The sequence below is a fragment of the Leptonychotes weddellii genome, chromosome 10 (assembly GCF_054177405.1).
Source record: "Leptonychotes weddellii isolate Sample4059 chromosome 10, ASM5417740v2, whole genome shotgun sequence".
NCBI classification, from domain to species: domain Eukaryota; kingdom Metazoa; phylum Chordata; class Mammalia; order Carnivora; family Phocidae; genus Leptonychotes; species Leptonychotes weddellii.
The window spans coordinates 99,023,831-99,042,825 of NC_138378.1; the positions used below are offsets into that span (position 1 = coordinate 99,023,831).

Below are 18,995 nucleotides of genomic sequence, written 5' to 3' on the forward strand. Positions count from 1 at the left end.
GCAGAGACCAGCTGCACACACCTTGCTCCCCTCCTCTCTCCCACCCTGGAGGCTGCAGGAAAAAAACCCAGATCCAAAGCAGAGTCCCTGGTGCTCTGGGTTCCTTTCTCCTTTGGAGAACTGAGCAACTGTGCATGAATCTCTGTCTCATGGGCCCACATAGTCTCCTTCACTGCAACCTTTCTCTCCGCCTTCCTCTCGGCCAAATGTTACTTAGGAAAACCTCACCCTACTTGGGAACAAAAAAAAGATCCTAATTATGGCTACACTCTAAGGGCAGTGCTAGATGTACTTCATCCTTAAGGAAAAGGCAAATCCAAGGTTCAGACATCCAAATGAAAAGCTGTCTCCACCGACAGGTCACAGAGAGGTAAGGCAGCCTCCTTAGGAAAGAATTCCACCTGTTGCCTCATTTTGCAGTGAATCTGCTTTCCTACTGACATTAAGGGACAAAATAAGTATGATATCTATTTTATACTTGTTCCCGTGCCTGGTGTGACTCGCTTCCCTACCAGCGCTTGTTGCTTTGGATATAAGGTGACGTGTGCCTTGATTCAGCATATTCTTTTTTTGTTTTAATTATTCATAGATGATTAATGTATTAATGTAATTACTAACATATTATTAATGTATGATATACTAATGTAGAAGTGATACATTAATAACTATAGTTCATTATAAATGCATTGTAGTAATTTAACAGATTTATAAAAATTATAAATGTATAATTTATATGATATATAAATATATAATATAAATATGTATATAAAAGATTATTTATATTAATCATGATTTAATAAAGAATAAAAATTTAATGTAATATATTGTGAATATAAAGTAAATACATTGTAATAATTTCATTGTAAGTACACAGTATTTTATTTTACTTAATTTTATTTATTTAGTTATTGTTTTAGATTTTGTTTATTTGTCAGAGAGAGAGAGAGAGAGAGAGAGAGCACAAGCAGGGGGAGTTGCAGGCACAGGGAGAAGCAGGCTCCCCGCCGAGCAGGGGCTCGATCCCAGGACCCTGAGATCATGACCCGAGCCCAAGGCAGACGCTTACCTGACTGAGCCCCCCAGGTGTCCCAGTACACAGTATTTTAGGTGCGCATACCCCATCACTATTTATGACTTTGTTTCTTTTTTTTTTTATGACTTTGTTTCTATGGGAAAAATGGAAAGTGAATTCAGAGGGCCAAGAAAATTCTTACAAACAGGCTTTTGGAGCACTACCAATTTGTAAATCATGCGATGGATGGTCATTATTTACATTTTAAATGTCTTTAACTTTTATTTTGACCTTCGAGTTTTCTGACTGCTTTAAATCTAGCTTTTATAAACAGACCCTCATGGAATAAGAAGTGAACCCAGACTACGATGGGTCCAGGGGCCTGAGACTCATTGCCAGGACTTCGGGGCCCTTGTCTCCAGCTCTCTGCCACTGGGGGGGCCACAAGAACCCACAGTCTTTTAGTTGGACCCACTTCCACCGGTTCTATTTTTGTATTCCCATCTTTAGCGCACAGAGCTATCTTTATCGCTCCAGCTGACTGGCATGAGAGTCCCCAGGGCATAGGAGTTATACAAGATTATTAAAGCATACTTCCTACTCTTCACAGAAGACAATGCAGAATGCCGAAAAGACATCAGCAAGCGATCACAATGCTAGAAGGAGTGTGCGTGCGTGTGTGTGTGTGTGTGAATTACTAAATATTTCTTTCTTTGTAATAAGTTGTATGCATTATTAAAACACAATGTTCATAATGCTTTCTGAAAGTTAGTTTTAGGCTGTGTAATGAAATCATTCCTATGCCTAAATTCACTTGAAAACATCATTAGGTTACATAAGGTTTCTTACCATCATGTAACCCAGATTTCAAAAATGTGGAGTTTTTCAAAACCTCCATTACCCTCTTCTGTATTAAAGCATCCATTAGTTACACGGTCTAAATGAACAACTGCATTGCTCTAATGGGCAGAAATTCGAAAACTGCCAATCTTTTTCTTGCTTTTCAGCCATTCAGTTTTAGTCACTACCTGTGAGAGTGGCCACAGCTGCATTAATCACAAGTGTCACCGAGTCCCGAACAGAGAGTAGGATGCCGCAAGCCGAACTTCACATGCTCTTTATGTAACTATAGCTTTTCTGTTCAGATCTGCACTGTCTAATACAGCAACCACCAGGCCCCTGAATCTGATCAGCACGTAAAAATGAGCCTTGTCCTAGAGGAATGTGTGTTAAGAGTAAAATATACACTGGATATCAAAGACTTGCCCCCCACCCCCAAAAAAGGTAGACTATCTCACTAACAATCTTTTATATTGATTACTTGTCAAAATTATGATGTTTTGACATATTGGGTTAAATAACTACATTTTAAAGACTAATTCTATTTGGGTGCACCTGGGTGGCTCCGTCAGTTAAGCAGACAACTCTTGATTTCGGCTCAGGTCATGATCTCAGGGTTCTGGGATTGAGTGGCTCAGTGGGGCGTCTGCTTGAGAGTCTTTCTCTCCCTGCTCATGCCTTCTCTCTCTCATCCTAAGAAATAAACTCTTCAAAAATTAATTCTGTTTCTTTTTATTTATTTTTGAAAAACTCCCCATTTTTGAAATCTGGGTTACATGATGGTAAGAAACCTTATTTTCTAATGATGTTTTCAAGTGTATTTAGGCATAGGAATGATTTCATTACACAGTCTAAAACTAACTTTTGGGTGCCTGGGTGGCTCAGGTGGTTAAGCGTCTGCCTTCGGCTCAGGTCATGATCCCAGGGTCCTGGGATCGAGTCCCGCATCGGGCTTCCCGCTCCTTGGGAGCCTGCTTCTCCCTCTGTTTCTCTCTGTCTCTCATGAATAAATAAATAAAATCTTTAAAAAAAAAATAAATAAAACTAACTTTCAGAAAGCATTATGAACATTGTGTTTCTAATAATGCATACAACTTAGTACAAAGAAAGAAATCTTTAGTAATACACACACACATACACACACACACACACATACACACAACTAGAAAATACAAAAAGACATTTGTGGCTCAGGTTATATTTCTACTGGACAGCACTGGTCTAGAGGCCTCCACAGCAAACAGCATGACCTGTAAGTGGTCTTTAAGATTGGAAGCAAGAGCTACTGTGGAATTGTGCTCCATATCAGGCTAATCAGAGAAGAATCTGACTTGGAGTAAAGGTTAAAACACGCCCTGCATGTTTAGTTTCTCCACCCAAAGAATTTCAAGAGTACCCAACCTGACAGTGAAGTTATGCTTATAGACACAAGCCACTAGGGAAGAGAAATGTTTCTACAGCGTACGGAATACCTGCCTCACTTCGCTCTTTCCTAGTTGATGATACAGCCTTCACTTGAGCTCTCTGGTTGCTAATTGTGCTCATTCCACTACAGAGTGAATCATGAATTCACTTGCTTTGAGTTTTTGTTGTTTGTTCCCCCAACCATTGCTGCTAAAATGAAGACCAGGGATCATTTCATGGAAGACAGAACTATGAATTTGGTATTTTTCCATTTAATAGAAAATAAAACTTTTAGAATTTTATGTATGGGCAACCAACCAATGGCTAGTTTATTATTAGAGGAGACACACACACACAGGGAAAAGTTCACACTGACCCCGAGTATTGATATACATAAAAAGTTTAGTACCAAACCCCTGATGTGGGATTACCAGATTCCTGAATCAAAAACATACTGGGGGTCACTGCTCCCTTTGGCATTGCCCAGTCTGATCTGCTGACCAGCTTGTCTGCCCATAATTGTTTTCTGCCATTCATTTCCTCCAATTGTCAATTATTACTAAAACAATTATGAAAAAAAAAAGTGTGTGTCTTTGTTTCCTGTTGCTGATGAATATAGTGAAGTCACAGACCAGGCTAGTGCATCATAATCTTTTCCATTACAATGAATTATGCTGTCACAAACAGGATACAGCTCTTTACTGGGCAAAGAGGCTGTAAATGGGGTTGAGTTAGCTCAGACATTATTGTCAGCCATGACAGCAAGAAATCAACCCTGGGACTTGGCTCTCCACTTTTTTTTAAACACACTGGTTTTTGTTCCTGATTATAAGAGTAGTACATACTTATCTTGGAGAAAATGCTTATCCCAGAGACAAAGTAGAAAATAAAAATCCCCATTATCTCACCAAGGAGAGATTCCTATTGTTAATATTTTGATATGTAAATTTTTAATTAACTCTTCTTCATATAAACATATATAATTGTTAAGCAAATGAGTTCACACCGTGTATATAATTTTTTGCCTTGTTTTTCACTTAACATTTACTAAAAACATTAAATATTTTAATTAATGGCTATATAAAATTCCACATTGTGGAACATTACTTGACGATTTCCTCATTTTGTATATTTGTCCAAAATTTGTCCATTACAAATAGACACACATTCTTTCACATATATTTTGGTCTCAATCTATGAATATTTTCCTTAAGATATATTCCTAAAAGATACATTACTCACTTCTGACTAAAAACTATACTGTGTATCTTGAAGTAAACATTTAGAATAAAAGGCCTAGGAAACTCTCTTAACAATAAAAGCAGATATGTGCATTAAAAGCTTAATAACCAAACTTGCTAGTATGTACCCTCCTAACAAGATAAGAAAGTGACGTATTTTTCATGCTTACAAAGTTTAAGATAAATCTGAAACTAGTCTATTCAAAATGTCCTTCAGGCCAACCAACTGTAAGGGGGTATGTAACTCCACAAAGTCCTTTTCCAGGATCTCCAAGCACAACTTGCCTCCAAACCATTTAGGAGCCCGCAGATGATTCTGCAGTGATTCGGTGAACTCTTGGTTTCCTAAAGACCTTGCTTCCAGCAGCTGCCTGCTCTGTCCCTGCCTGGCCTGGGCATCATTACCTGGGACGGCCACTAGAGGGAAGCCGGGGACAGAGAAAAGAGTTTAACATTCATGGGCCAGTTTTCGGCATCATCTTTAATTCACCAGATAAGCAAGGAAAAGTAAAACACGAGGCACTGAAGGGAAAACCAATTTCGGAAATAAATAACCATGCAAGTAAAGAAATACGAAATTCTCTGAGTATACACTCTTCCCTTTTCCTCAGGGAGATTAACCAAAAGGTGCAGAATTCTGAGAGCTACCCATTAGAAAAAATTAAATACCAGGAATCCAATTAAAAATCACAGACCTGTACCTCTGAAACAAATAATACATTATATGTTAAAAAAAAAAAAAAAGAAGATAGTAGGAAGGGAAAAATGAAGGGGGGAAATCGGAGGGGGAGACGAACCATGAGAGACTATGGACTCTGAGAAACAAACTGAGGGTTCTAGAGGGGAGGGGGGTGGAGAATGGGTTAGCCCGGTGATGGGTATTAAAGAGGGCACGTTCTGCATGGAGCACTGGGTGTTATGCACAAACAATGAATCATGGAACACTACATCAAAAACTAATGATGTAATGTATGGTGATTAACATAACATAATAAAATATAATTTTTAAAAAAATTGGGTGACAGCATGAACAACTGGTGCCTTTAGATCTTTGCAGATGCAGAAGGGGAATTCAGAGCAGATCTCGGGCTTCGGCCTCCTAAACACCTGCGTTCCACTCTCTGTCTCTCGCTAGCTAGGTAGTTGTGGACAGATTACTTAACCTCTCCGAGCCTCCGTTTCCTCTTTTATAAAGTGTGGCTAGCGAGGCAGCCTGCCTACGGGCGGTTGTGAGCATCAAACAAGAGACTGGACATAACAGGCTTGGCACGTAGGAAATGCCCAATCAGTGCTGGCCCATTGTGATCTCTTCTGCTTCTCTCCTCCCTCCTAAACTGTTTCCCATTTCCAGCTGGTCGCTTCCGATTTCTACCCGCTGTCCATCATGGCATCAAAGTTAAGATGACTAAAACCAAAGTCCTCATCTCCCTCACTCACTCCCTGACCTGCTGCTATCGCTCTGATTGGCTCTTTCTCAGAACAGACCATGAAACATAACATCCTCTCTAACACTTCCTCTCCTATAACCAAAGCCAATTAGTTTACAAAACAGGTCGATTTGTTCTCTAATGTGTCTCCATCTGGTTCCCTTCTCTCTGTTGGCAACCTGTTCTCTTTGCCCCACTGGGTCCTGTCTTAACTGGGCAAATTTTATTGATGTCATTTCCCTTTCCAAAGCCCCTCAGTGGCTTCCCAGTGGCTTTAAATTAGATTCTAAACTCCTCTGTCTGGCATTACTGTCCCACCCCAGTCTGACCCCAACCTCCTCCAGACGCTTCTCTCTGGCCCCATATGCTCACTGCCCCGGCCCCTGTCAAGCTGTTGACTCATAGCTCCCTGCTACGGTTGCCAGATTTAGGAAATTAAAACAGGGGACACCCAGTTACATGTGAATTTCAGATAAACAACAAATAATATTTCTGAATACGTATGTCCCATGCAGGTGGCTTCAAACACACTGGTGCAATGGGCCCATGTTACACTAAAAACAATCTGTCGTCTCTCTGAAATTCCCATTTAACTGGGAATCCTGTTTTCCATCGGACACTCCTATTCCTTGGGCACACCGAGAATATTGCTATCTCATAGGAATGTGCAGAGGCCCACACACACAGCTCCCATCCTGTTCTGGACACTCTTATCGCTTGCTATACCCATCAGCTCTTCCGCCCTGCGAGTCAGCTCACCCTCATAACTCCACGAAGCCTGCCTGGATCAGGACTTCCATTACCTGGTACCCACTATCGACCCCGTTCATTTAGTTAATAATGAATGTGGTGTCGGATGCTTTGTGTCTTACGTAATTCCCTTTCTCAGAGTAAATGCTGAGTTAGCAAAGGTAAAGATTGCTGTATAAGTAGGAAAACTTAATAAATATGCTTTAGTGGTGTCGTGCTGCTATTAACCTGTAATATAGGGAGTGCGGGGATGAGGCATCGGAGAAAGAAAACCTCTAGAGGCCACTTATCAGAGACACACTAAAACCAATATGTGACTTCCCCCCCGCATCCCCACAGCCAGGTGGGCGCAGCCGCCTGACCTTGGCATGCTTCTCCCCACACTCCACTTCAACATATCCTACAAGTTATGGACCACATGTGCTGACTTTTCCATTTCTCACCGCTTCACACTATCTCTAGAGTCATCTGATTTCACTTGTATTTAAATGTGAGAGCCAGAGGTGGCTCTATCATATAACCTACAAACACAGAGCAATTACAAGAGTCATGCTGGAAATCAAGCAATACATTTCTACTTAATTAATAAAAAAGCTAAAATTAGCTAACTCTAACATCAGATAGCCTCAGGAGCTTGAAAGTACATCAAGAAACTGGTGAAACGATTAAATAATCCCCCCCAAATCTATTTTAAATAACTGGGATTTCATGAATATATTTATAAGCATCTGTGGGGCCTCCAGAAACCAATGACCAACCGTAAGATTTCTAAAAGTGAAAAAAAAAATACATTCTTAGAACAAAAGGCATAACGCCTAATTTTCTCTATTATTTAAACCTTCGACAGTGTTTAAACCATTTTTATTCTCATAAATATGTCAGATGAGAGAGTTGTTTTGAAACCGTAAGGGCAGGGAACTCAACATTCCCGAAATCAAGATCACGGTCAGCACTGTGTCTATCACTAGACCCACATGGGGGACAATTAATGAGATGACCTTGGGTTTCACCTTGGGGAAATAAGAAAACAGATTCAGAATTAACTTGGCAGCACTGGGGTGTCTTGGAAATGCGTGCTAAGAGTTTATTTGTTTCTTCAGATCCATCATATTTATCCAGATTAACTTTATTTACCTTTTTCTTTGTACGGATGAAGTTCAACGAAGAAAACTTGTTCTCCCTATTCGAGAATACTACACTTTACTACAGTTTCCAAGGATGAATTCTAATTTTCTAATCAGAAAAAAAATAACCCTTAAATTCTCCTAGGAAAGAGAGCAGCCAACGAGCTCCACGTGGAGACAGAACCATGGCTTGGCGTCCTCATGCCATTGGAAATCTGGCTGGCTCAGCCTCTCTGGCTCCCGGCTTTGCTATCTCCTTGTGACAGATTCTCAACATACCAATCTCAAACTGGGATAAGCCGGAATAAGAGCAACACGTTTCCTTCTGCTCTTTCTTTTCAACAGACCGCTAGAAATGTATTCCTTTGTTGTCACTGCGACAACATTAATCAAGTTCCTCCAGGACACTAATGTGGGTATTCTCAGCGGTGGATGCAAATACGGTGCATCACTTAAACAAACGTACTTGTTTGATGGCAAGGAATGTTAAAAGAATTTGGAATGTTCCTAGGAGCTTTCCAAGTTTTTGTGGGCAGCATCAACTGTTCCTGGATTTAACCCATTCCCTTTTGACCTTTCCACTTCCAAACCCGGGGGCAATTTTCAGGCCACTCAGAAAATGTACGTGACACAGATGTTTCGAAATCCTAACTTAAATGTAAATAATTATCGTCAACACTTTCTATCACTGGAGCTGGTCAGTGCTGTTTTTGGTGCTTCTGGAAGGTTCTCCTTTGTCTGAAAATGAATGTCCAGGAAAAGAAGCTTTGTATTAAAAACAACAAACAACAACTTTCTCTTCACTTACTTTTCTACGAAATTTAACTTTCAGTTAAAGCAACTTTTCTAAAGTTGACTATTTTTGCTTGAGAGCCAATTTAAATGTATTCTAAACCGGCAGTGATCGAAGAAATGGTACATGGATTATTAATCAGCAATTTGAAAGGGCTGGACAGACAAACTCAAGAAATTATTTTTCAAAAATGATCTTCAGTAAAATCATTTATACTATTTAATCCCTGGCGATGATGAAACAGAAGAAAACTTAATGGACATAAAGCTATCTTAAGGAAACAACTACTATTTCAAGAGCAATATTTATCACTGTTACAAACTGAAGATGTCCTGATGGAGACAGGTTTCTACATTTCTTCAGAAATATAAGCAAGCTTACAAGCTTTTCATGAGGCCCTGCCCTCACAGCATGCACACTGTCTCTGGCTAATGCCCACTGCTCACCATATGCTTGTAGACAAAACAATGGACAGTCTTAAAAATGACACTTACCTGAACTCACAGTTGTGGAATCATTTCCAACTCGTCCCTCTGTTGAACTGTCTTCTTTCCGCTTCGCCAGCCCCTCACAAGTTTCTCTTCATGCATGAAAACACCTAGAGATTTCTGTTCTGTCTCCTGCCATCACCTCCACAGTCCCAACGCTGGTCAAAAGTGGGGAGAGAAAAAAAGTCTCAAATTCGCAAGCTGTTTACTCCTCACGACGACAGTGAAGCTGCTAAGCTTTGAGCTCAATGAATTAAAGGTTGTTTGGCTAAATGGCAGGCACACTTCCTCCTATTCTTTCTGAACTTAGTTTTCCTGCCTCCAGTGGAGCTTTTTCCTTTCCTGGGCTATAAATAGGCTGGTCGTAAGAGCACGGAGGAAAGAAGAAGGCAGGAAATGTATGTGATTTCAAAAAGCAGTCTGAGGTGTGTGTGTGTGTGTGTGTGTGTGTGTGTGTGTGTGTGTGTTCCCTTCAAGTGAATACCAATAAACAAGCTAAGGGAAATTCAGCTTTGGTCATGGTACCATAGTCAAAGTTTAACTTCCTATCATCTTGGTTGTGCTAAATTGACATTTACCACAAGCAAAGCTTGGGGTTGGAGATGTACCATTTTCTATATAAAATACCATCCACAAACCTACATCACCTCCTTCATTTCCCAAGGGAATGACCTACAAAGTGAATTTCCTGGGGGAAATGAGGTAGGGGGCAGACCACGGGGATCACCACACTGATTTCATTTGAAAGGAACTGAAGTGCTTTCGGAGGCAAGGTTCAACAACAGGAAGATATCAACAGGTGGACGAGAAAAGCAGATACTTTGGCTTAAAAGAAATGATGAAGCTAAGTTTATAGACCAGTCAGCCATTGGCATTAAACTAAAGACTGTCCACGGTTTCACTACTCAAATTTGTTTAACTTCTCTCATAATTATAGACAACATAAAATAAAAATTAGATCTCATTTTTCACATATCAGATGGACAGAGGCAAATGTTGATATTGTCTGATACCATTTGAGTGCGGAGGAGTAAGAATTCCCATAACAGTCGATGAAAGTACCAACTGGCATCAACTGTGTGGAGGGCAATTCTCAACTTCTTTCTAAATGTGGTGTTCACATACTCTAACAAAATATTTAAACCTGGTTGGTTTGGCAAAGTGGGAGTACAGATCTGGAATGCGGGGACAGTTTGGTTTGTGATAGACATATTTAGTGCTCTTTTGTTTTTTATAGTATGCATCCCATGCTTTAAAAACTTACTAATTTTCAGGATGCCCGGGTGGCTCAGTTGGTTGGACATCTGCCTTCGGCTCAGGTCATGATCCCAGGGTCCTGGGATCGAGCCCTGCATCGGGCTCCCTGCTCAGCGCGGAGCCTGCTTCTCCCTCTCCCTCTGCCCCTCCCTCTGCTTGTTCCCTCTCTCTCTCTCTCTCTCTGACAAATAAATAAATAAAATTTTTAAAAACGTACTAATTTTAAAGAAAAAATGTTATTATTTAAGGTCCTTCCTATGATTTTATTAGTTATCTATTGATCATCTATCATTTTCTGTCGGTCATCCCACATTTACCATCTGTTAACAAGCTGCTCTTTACATGGGGGGAACACTTTGAGAAGCAACACAGGGGAAGCCAGAGAATCTCTTGATAGGAGGGGCTACTCAGTGTGCTGTCCGCTCTCTGTGGACCAGTAGCCTCAGTAGCTGTTGGATCAGAATCTCACGGGGTGGCGGGGGGGTGGGCAGCAATCTGTGTGAACTCCAGGTGACTCCAATGCTCACTACAGTATGAGGAACAGTGGTCTATAAAATTATTTTATTAATATCCCACCTCTGAAAAGGATTTGGTGACTATAGTGAATAACACTGTAATGTGTATTTGCGAGCTGCTAGAAGAGTGGAACTTAAAAGTCCTTATCACAAGAAAAAAATGTAACTATGTTCGGTGGCAGATGTTAACTCGACTTACTGTGGTGATCATTTCATAATATATACAAACAGCGAGTCATGATGTTGTACACCTGAACCTAATACAATGTTATATGTCAATTATACCCTGATTAAAGAAAATAAAACTGAACAGGATTTAAGAGAATTGATTTTGTTTTAGAGAAGAATAAGGAAAACTTCTAAATGCTCTTTATGCTGGTGACTCCTATTTAGAAGACCAGAAGAGTATTTACATATAATGTTAGGAAGACACACTAATTTCCCCGTTACTGTGGAAGTGCCACCTGAAGCAAAGCAAAAGCAGTGGCAAGAACAAGCTGATGGTATTTAAGGGAGAGACAAAAGCTCTCTCTTACTTGGGGTAGTCATAATAAAAATGGATAAAGTCAAAGCCACCTTTACTAATATGTATATTTGAAAATGATACGTGGCCTGAAGTAAGATGAAACCAAAGAAAACAGGAAGAAATTAAGTCTCTGGAGGAAAACAAAATGTCCCATTTCCCTATTTTTGGTTTAGTGATTTGATTATTGTTTTCGGATCCAGCCATCTCTTGCTGTCCATTTGTAGCCTTCATGGTAAGACCTGTATATTAGAAAGAATAGGTTAAACAATGAGCTCAGCCAGAGCTGGTGGGGGAAAAGCAAGAGTATGTACATTCCCAGGCACAGATGGGGAGGAAAAGATTTCTTTAAAAAACAGAGAGAGAGAAAGGAGTGAATGACCCCGTTGTAACAGCAGAAAGGAAGAAGGAAGTCCAAGGTGGTCAGGATATAACAGCTGTAATGTACTGAAATGATTAAAGGGACACAAGTTGACATTGGCCAGTAAATGTCCAGCCACAGGGTAGGATGTTTCTGGGAGCAAAGCATGAACTCCGCAAAGAAACTCCAAGTCCATTTACCAGGCTTTCATTGTTCACTGGAAACGTCCCTTCTCTTTTTGTGGGGAAGTGTTTTCCTTCTCACAAAGAACAGCTTCACAGAGCTCCTTATATAGGCCATCTCTAAAAATGAAGCATTAAAACCTGTATGGGAACAGAAAGGTTCTGTGTTCTTAATCTAAAATTAATGATAGACTCTCCAAAAGGCATTAGGGGAAAAAGTCAAAAGACCTCGTGGGGAAAGGTAATGTGGGACTTTCTTCCACTATTTTGGTTTTGCAAGTGGAGGAAAATACACTTTTTTACTGTAGTCACCTACAAATTTCAATGTATATAATAGAGAGGAAACCCAAGCAAAACTTGTCAAAGAAAATGCAAAAAAATCTGCATATTTTTGTTCCAGTGGAATACACTGTACCTGAAGGCCTTATAGATATTTTTAATAAAAGCCTATCTTTGTTCACAATGTGCAGAAGTGCTAGGTGATTACACGTTGTGGGGAACCGTGCTCCTTTGACTTGAATTGTATCATTCTAATGAAAATAAATCAGAACTCCTGGAATGACTAACTGAAAGAATGCAGGTAAGGGATGGACCTCTAAATTGTAGTAGGAACTCTGAAAAGATGGTTGAAGGTTAGGAAGGAGACCTACATTACAGAAATAAAATATAAAAGCTAACAACTCTTTGAAGGAACGAGAACACTTAATGGGATGGTAATAAAACTTACCCATTAATTTCACTAAAATTGAGTTGTGTTCGTCAGTAGTTTATTTTTACTTAGTCTAATTGTCAGTAAACAATAATGTTAAAGTTACCTTGCAAAATTCCAAGAATCCCGGCACAAATGAAACAGTTCAGGATATCTCCCAGGAGAGGCCTAGCCTTGGTAAAGTTCAGTGGGAAAATCTAAACCAGACTGCCTGCCTTCACTGGCTTGGGCTTTGGCCTCTCTTGGTATTCTGTCACTGCCAAGCACCTAAAATAAAACAGCACTAGTTTCCATGTAATAAAGGAAAAAAAAAAAAAAAAGGATCCTGAGACTCTCTAATAATAAATGCCTAGAGCAGTATCAATTTTGTCATGACTAAAATCTGATGTCATCATAACTAAGGAAATAATAATTGGTGTTGTGGTAAAAGTTTTTCTATTGATTTTGAAACAAGGACACTTTCTTTTTGCTGTTTCTGCCAGTTGTGTGTCCCTTTGGGAAAAGCCTTTGAACTCAACCGTAAGCTGGTTTGTGAAAGCCACTGCTGGGAAGAAATATGCAGAAAAGAAAGCAGATCGCTGTAGGGACAGGGCATGACACACTTCTGAAGGCAGAGGGAGATTACCATGGGCTCCAAGAGCATTGGTGCCCAAATATTACCTTATTTTTGTGCAACATTTGGAAGGAAGAAAGGAAGGAGGGGAAAGAACGTGGCAGCGAAATTGGTTTGCTGAGCAAAAATTAAAATTTATTGCTTTGAAAGTCGCTCTGGTCTAGTAAAGGCCAAGTGGTAGGTTGGTTGCTAATTTAATAGTGCATACAGTTTCCTTACTTAAAAAACTGCATTTGTTTGAATTCACAATAGAGTCAATATACTCCATAATCCCCTGAACCATATAATTATGTAACTAATGAAAGCAATTCAAAATGGGTTTATATTGATATTGTCAAGGTGAACATGAACACAAGTTTTAGAATTCTAACACAAATTATGGTGTGCAAAATCTCCCCCAAATAGATGCAGCAAGTTAAAATAAGTGAGTCTTCTGGTCATATTCAATATGACCAAGAGATTCTCTCTTCCTTGCTGGCTTTGAAAAAGCAAGCTGCCATGTGGTGAGCTGCTTCTGGAGACCACTACATGGCAAGAACCTGGGGGTAGCCTCCTTCCAACAGCCAGCAAAAAACTGAGGCCCTCAATCAGAAAGCATGCAAGGAACGGACGTTGCCAACAATCACATGAGCTTGGAAGCAGCTCCTTCCCCAGTTGAGCCTCAGATAAAACCAAAGCTCGAGCCAATACCTTGACTGAAGCTTAATAAGACTCTAAAGAAGTAGACCCGGGTAAGCCATATCTGGCCAGGCAAGCTATAGAAGAGTCTCCTATCAGGATGGTTTACGTCTAGCCATATGTAAGGTAATCATATACACATAACCTTGTATATCCCATTACCTTTGCTGCATTTTATTGGTTAGAAGCAAATCACAGGTCCTGCCCATACTCTGGGGGAGGGGGTCAAAGGGCATGGATACCAAGAGGCAGGGGATCATGGCATCTGCCCTACAGTCTATCTGCCTCGGTGGATAAAAGACTCAGAAAGAAGAAACAAATACATGTAATATCTGGTAGATTACTGAATAGTTAGGACGACTATATTACCCAAAGACAGAATAGACAAAACTACTTCTTAATTGTTCCTCCTTCAAAGCAGAGGGAAGCTCACTGCCTTGAGAGAGAAGCCGGATGTCTCTTTACCATCGTGCACTCTTGAGCAACTCTGTTACCTGAATGTCCTCAGGCTCCATCTCTGAGGTCCTTTCAGTTCTAAGTTTCTGTGACTTTCAACCTGACCTTCCAAGCCTCTGAAGACGTTTCAGAACGCCACAAATTCCTGGTTGTATTCATACCAAGCATTTGGTGACCTCTGGGTTACTGTCGACATCTTAATAAAACAATACAGGGGAGAAAGAGAATATGTAATACATTAGTCTCTTAGAAAAGTTAAAGACCTAATCTATCGGGGTGTTACTATCTGATCCAACTTTTGATTTTCCATTTGAATGTTTATATTTCTACAGCATGATGTCATTCTAAAAAATACACGGAGATAGAACCATTATGAAATTCACTTTGTATAGGCAAATTTTGAGCAAAAAACTATGTTCTCTGTGGGGAACAAATTACACTTCACATTACATCCAAGTAATACTGAGTGCATCGAGAAATTACTCTGGCACTGTAAATTCACAGACTCGGGGTTAGAAATCCTTCACAGACCACCGCCCATCTGATGGGCAAAATTCCTCCAGAGCATGAAAAACAAATTATCTTATTAATTTCTCAGTAAAAAGCTGCCATGGCACATTTTTGTGATATCATAAATATAAATGATTCTATTAGAAATAAAATTATGAATTTAATCTAAATGAAGCAACTCCAAATTGCTTTGCTCACTAGATAAATGAACTTTTCTTTTTCTTCAGGCAAAAACTTAAATTCTGAAGTACGTGGAACTTTAAACATACATTCACAGTTATTCTTGTGCGGACAGACTACACAATGAAATACATCAAATGCTGTCTAATACTTCATTACGAACCCAGATTAAAAGCTGTAAGTCAGGCTGAAACCAGGAATGCCTCATTTCCATTTAAAAGCTGAAGAGGGATAAAAAGTTCAAGAAAGCAATGACTTTTAGAGTTATATGAGATCAGAGGATCTGAGAGTCTGGATTTCAAAACACTAACACTACAGCCACATATTTGGAGCTTGCATCACATTATAGCTCCTAATTATATGGCTTGCTCAAATACCAAGTATTAATGCACAATTAATTCTGAAAGAAACCACATGCTACAGATTATGTTTTATTTGGACAAGTCTAGCAAAATACTTTTTTTTACTGTATTTTTTTCAACCACATGTTAAGTCCCTACTAAGTACAAAGCCCTGAGCTTGAACCATGGAAGAAAAATAAAATTACACATTTGACCTTTGCCCTAAAAGCAGCATACCTTCTGAAGTAGAATTTCTCAAATCGTGGTTCAAGGACAGCCTGTATCAGAGGAACATAGAGTTTATTGAACATGCAGATTGCTGGGCCTCAGCCGCAGAGGATTTCTAATTCAGTTAAGTCTGGGGTAAGCCTTGGAATATGCATTTATAATAAGCCTGTGATTGTTACTATGCACTGAGGTTTGAGAACCAGTGATCCAGGGGTCAAAACATACATTTTCCTAAAAAAAAAAAAAAAAGATTTATTTATTTGAGAGAGAAAGTGAGAGAGAGCACAAGTGGTGGGGAGGGGGGGCAGAGGGAGGAGGAGAAGCAGACTCCCTGCTGAGCAGGGAGCCTGAAGGGAAGCAGGACTCGATCCCAGAACCCTGGGATCATGACCTGAGCCAAAGGCAGACGCTCAACCCACTGAGCCACACAGGTGCCCCTCAAAACATACGTTTTTAACTAGTACAAGAGAGTGACCCAAGGGGGACAGGTTATGCAAGTACTGAGTAAATTCTGATTATAGCTTTAGCCGACATCAAGGTTCCATACTGGAACACACGTTAACATGTAAACGTCCTTTAAAGTCAGTTCCAATTTGTGCATAACGTAGCATTATAGCATCAGTTTGCGGCTCTTAGGAAAGATCTGGATGGAGGGAAATTTTTCCCCCTGGGTATTAAAAAAATTGGTTTTGGCATTTTTTTTTTATTATGGTAAAAATACTTAACATAAAACTTACCATCTTCACAATTTTTTAAGCGGACAGTGCAGTAATGTTAACTATATTCCCACTGTTGTGAATCAGATCTCCAGAACTTCTTCTTACAAAACTGAAACTCTACACCGCTAAAACAGCAACTCTCCCTTTTCACCCTCCCCCAAACCCTTGGTAACCACCATTCTACTTTCTCGTTCTATGATGGGAAGACCATTTTTAAAAACCAATCCGAAAACAAAGTACCAGTTCTGAGTAAGGAGAGTCCAAACATCAAAACCAGGGAGTAGATTTAAGAAATGAAATCTTAAAGCAGAAGGAAGGAGCAAAGCAAAGACAGATTGATGTGGAAGCAGAGACATTTTCCAGAACTGAGTTGATCCAGTTTGGCCATCTGGCTATGGGTGTTGGGTGCCATGGAGACATGCTCTTTGAAGCCAGAATGTGAACTGTAAGTCACTGTCAACTCTCAGATACTCCCCCTACATTTGGTGAACAAATGACTATGACTCAAGTAGATGGGAGGGAGGTCAGAGGATGAATACTGGCAATTATAAAGAGTATTTTCTACTTTCAAAATTTGCTGCAGACTTGGGAGATGGGCAGCTCTGTGACAAAATCCATTGTGGTGGTTTGCTAGGATTGCAGTGGTTGAGGTAGTCCTTGGAGCAGTGGGTCTCTCTGATCCAGGTACAATTGTCGTTAAGTATTGTGTCAAAAGGCACCATTCCAAATGTAGAGCCATCCGAAGCTCTGGAGGGCCATGGTTCATGCTTTGAATAGGCCATGATGATCTAACACAGAGATGGCCTAAGGGAAGTTGAGAACTTAGAGGAAGGTATCCCCCAAGGCATTAATCTGGGGGACTAGACACCTCTTTTTCTGTGCATGCTGGGTAGCTGTGACTCTCATCCAAGTCCTGCTATAGGGAAGGAGGCAGAGAAAAGGCAGAAAGAACCTATCCTCTGGAGTCAGGCACACCTTGCTTCAAATTTGACTGGATGACCTTTAAACCGTGTAAATATCCATTTCCTCGTCTATACCTCAAATCGGAACAATACCTTTCAGAATTAAGGGTAATCAGGTAACGTACTAGCGCAATACCTGGCCCAAGAGCAGTCAGTAAATGGTTATAATACTTACTGCTACTAACAATAGTGACAGATTGCGTCCTCGCCTTTGTTATCAGAAGAGCCTGCAAAGCGGTCCCTGCCACGCCCTGTGATTCAAATGTGCAGGACAGGAGATTTTTCTTATCTCTTTTGGCTGTCTGGCCCATAATGTATGTGGAATTCAAATAAGAAAGAAAGAGGGGGGAGGAAGAGGGAGAGAGGAAGAGGGGGAGGGAGAGACGGAGAGAGGGAGGGAGAATGGAAGGAAGGGAGGGAGGGAGGGAGGCTCATTTTCACTTTGTCTTAAATGATGCAGACTCCAATCATCAGAGTTTTCATCACAGGGAGTCTGGTCCTTAGAGGTGACATATTCATACCTTAAACATGGTTTTTAAAGTATTAGAATACTGCATTAAATCTGTTTTATTATCTTTTGTGCCCTTGCAAATGAAAAAAAAAATCCAGGGGTGGCTCAATTACAGTGAGTCCAATGATGAAATTCCTGGGGGTACCACCTGGACCGAGGCAAGCCCCCACAGACATTTCCCATTTTGGAGCCAATGTTGTAGCTGGACTGGCCCATGTGGTTCTCATTAAGTGATTGCAAGGCACACCTTAGCAACAGCCATTAGGGAACTCTGGAAAAAAACAAACAAGCAAGGTTTATTACCCACAAGTTCTAGAGGGCATATGTCATACCCGGGGCCACAGGGCAAGTTTGTGGATAGAGAGAGAGCATGCAAAGACCTGGGGTTGAGGGTTCTAAGAACAAAAGGAAACTTCATGGGCAGGGTGGCCTGACTCTTTATCCATTGTACTGCTAGCGACATGTTTACTGGAGATGGCTGTCTTGGAAGTAGGTGCTTCTGCAATCAGAAGCTAATGTCAGGCATGTACATTACATCAGAACTGTCAGACGTCAACAATACAAGGGGCCTGAGGATGCCTGGAAACCAACACTGGAACATCATCATGGCTCTTTCTTTGGCTAAAATCTTTACTTAAAACTGTCAGACTGGATTCTCCTTGAGACTAGAAATGTAGCGCCCTGGGCTCATATCTTCACAGTGACTAGCAAGGAAAGGGACTCCTTCTCCCTCCTCCCATAAGAAAGGTCCTGTGGCAGGACTTTGATTGGCTTGGGCAACATGTCCACTTCTTGTAAAAATCACTGTAACCACAAAGGACTGGCCCAGGCCGAGTTTCATGCCCATCCCCAGAGTCAGAGAGGAGGTGGGGAGGGTCTTGACAGACAGAAAAATGGGGATCCAGAGCATGCCTCCCATTCCCACTCAGTACCAAAGGTACTGGCCCCAAGGGTTGGGGGAAATTCTAGATCGAGATAAGCCAAAATAAAGAAGAAGACTTTGCAGTTCTCAGAATTCAGGCCTGGTGCCTGGTATCTAAGCAAAGATAACTCTTTTCCTTCTTGTGTTGGTTAACAGGACATGAAGAGTGGGAAAACTCAGGAGTGAAGTTCTGGGCCTGGAAAAATTTCTGGGAATTAGCTGATGGCATGAACAGGGAGCTATCACCAA

The 18,995-nt window shown here is 40.6% G+C and overlaps 1 protein-coding gene across 1 annotated transcript in view; it reads right to left on the reverse strand.

Moving 5' to 3' along the window:
* RASGRP3 (RAS guanyl releasing protein 3) overlaps positions 1 to 9,207 on the reverse strand; it is a 97,462-nt gene extending 88,255 nt beyond the window's left edge. Inside the window, exons 1-2 of the mRNA XM_081796955.1 lie at positions 9,086 to 9,207; positions 7,809 to 8,536 (exon numbers count right to left, since the gene is read on the reverse strand). The gene's annotated coding sequence lies outside the window, so the exon portion shown is untranslated. The remainder of the gene's footprint in view (positions 1 to 7,808; positions 8,537 to 9,085) is intronic.
* Between the last annotated feature and the right edge of the window lie 9,788 nt (positions 9,208 to 18,995).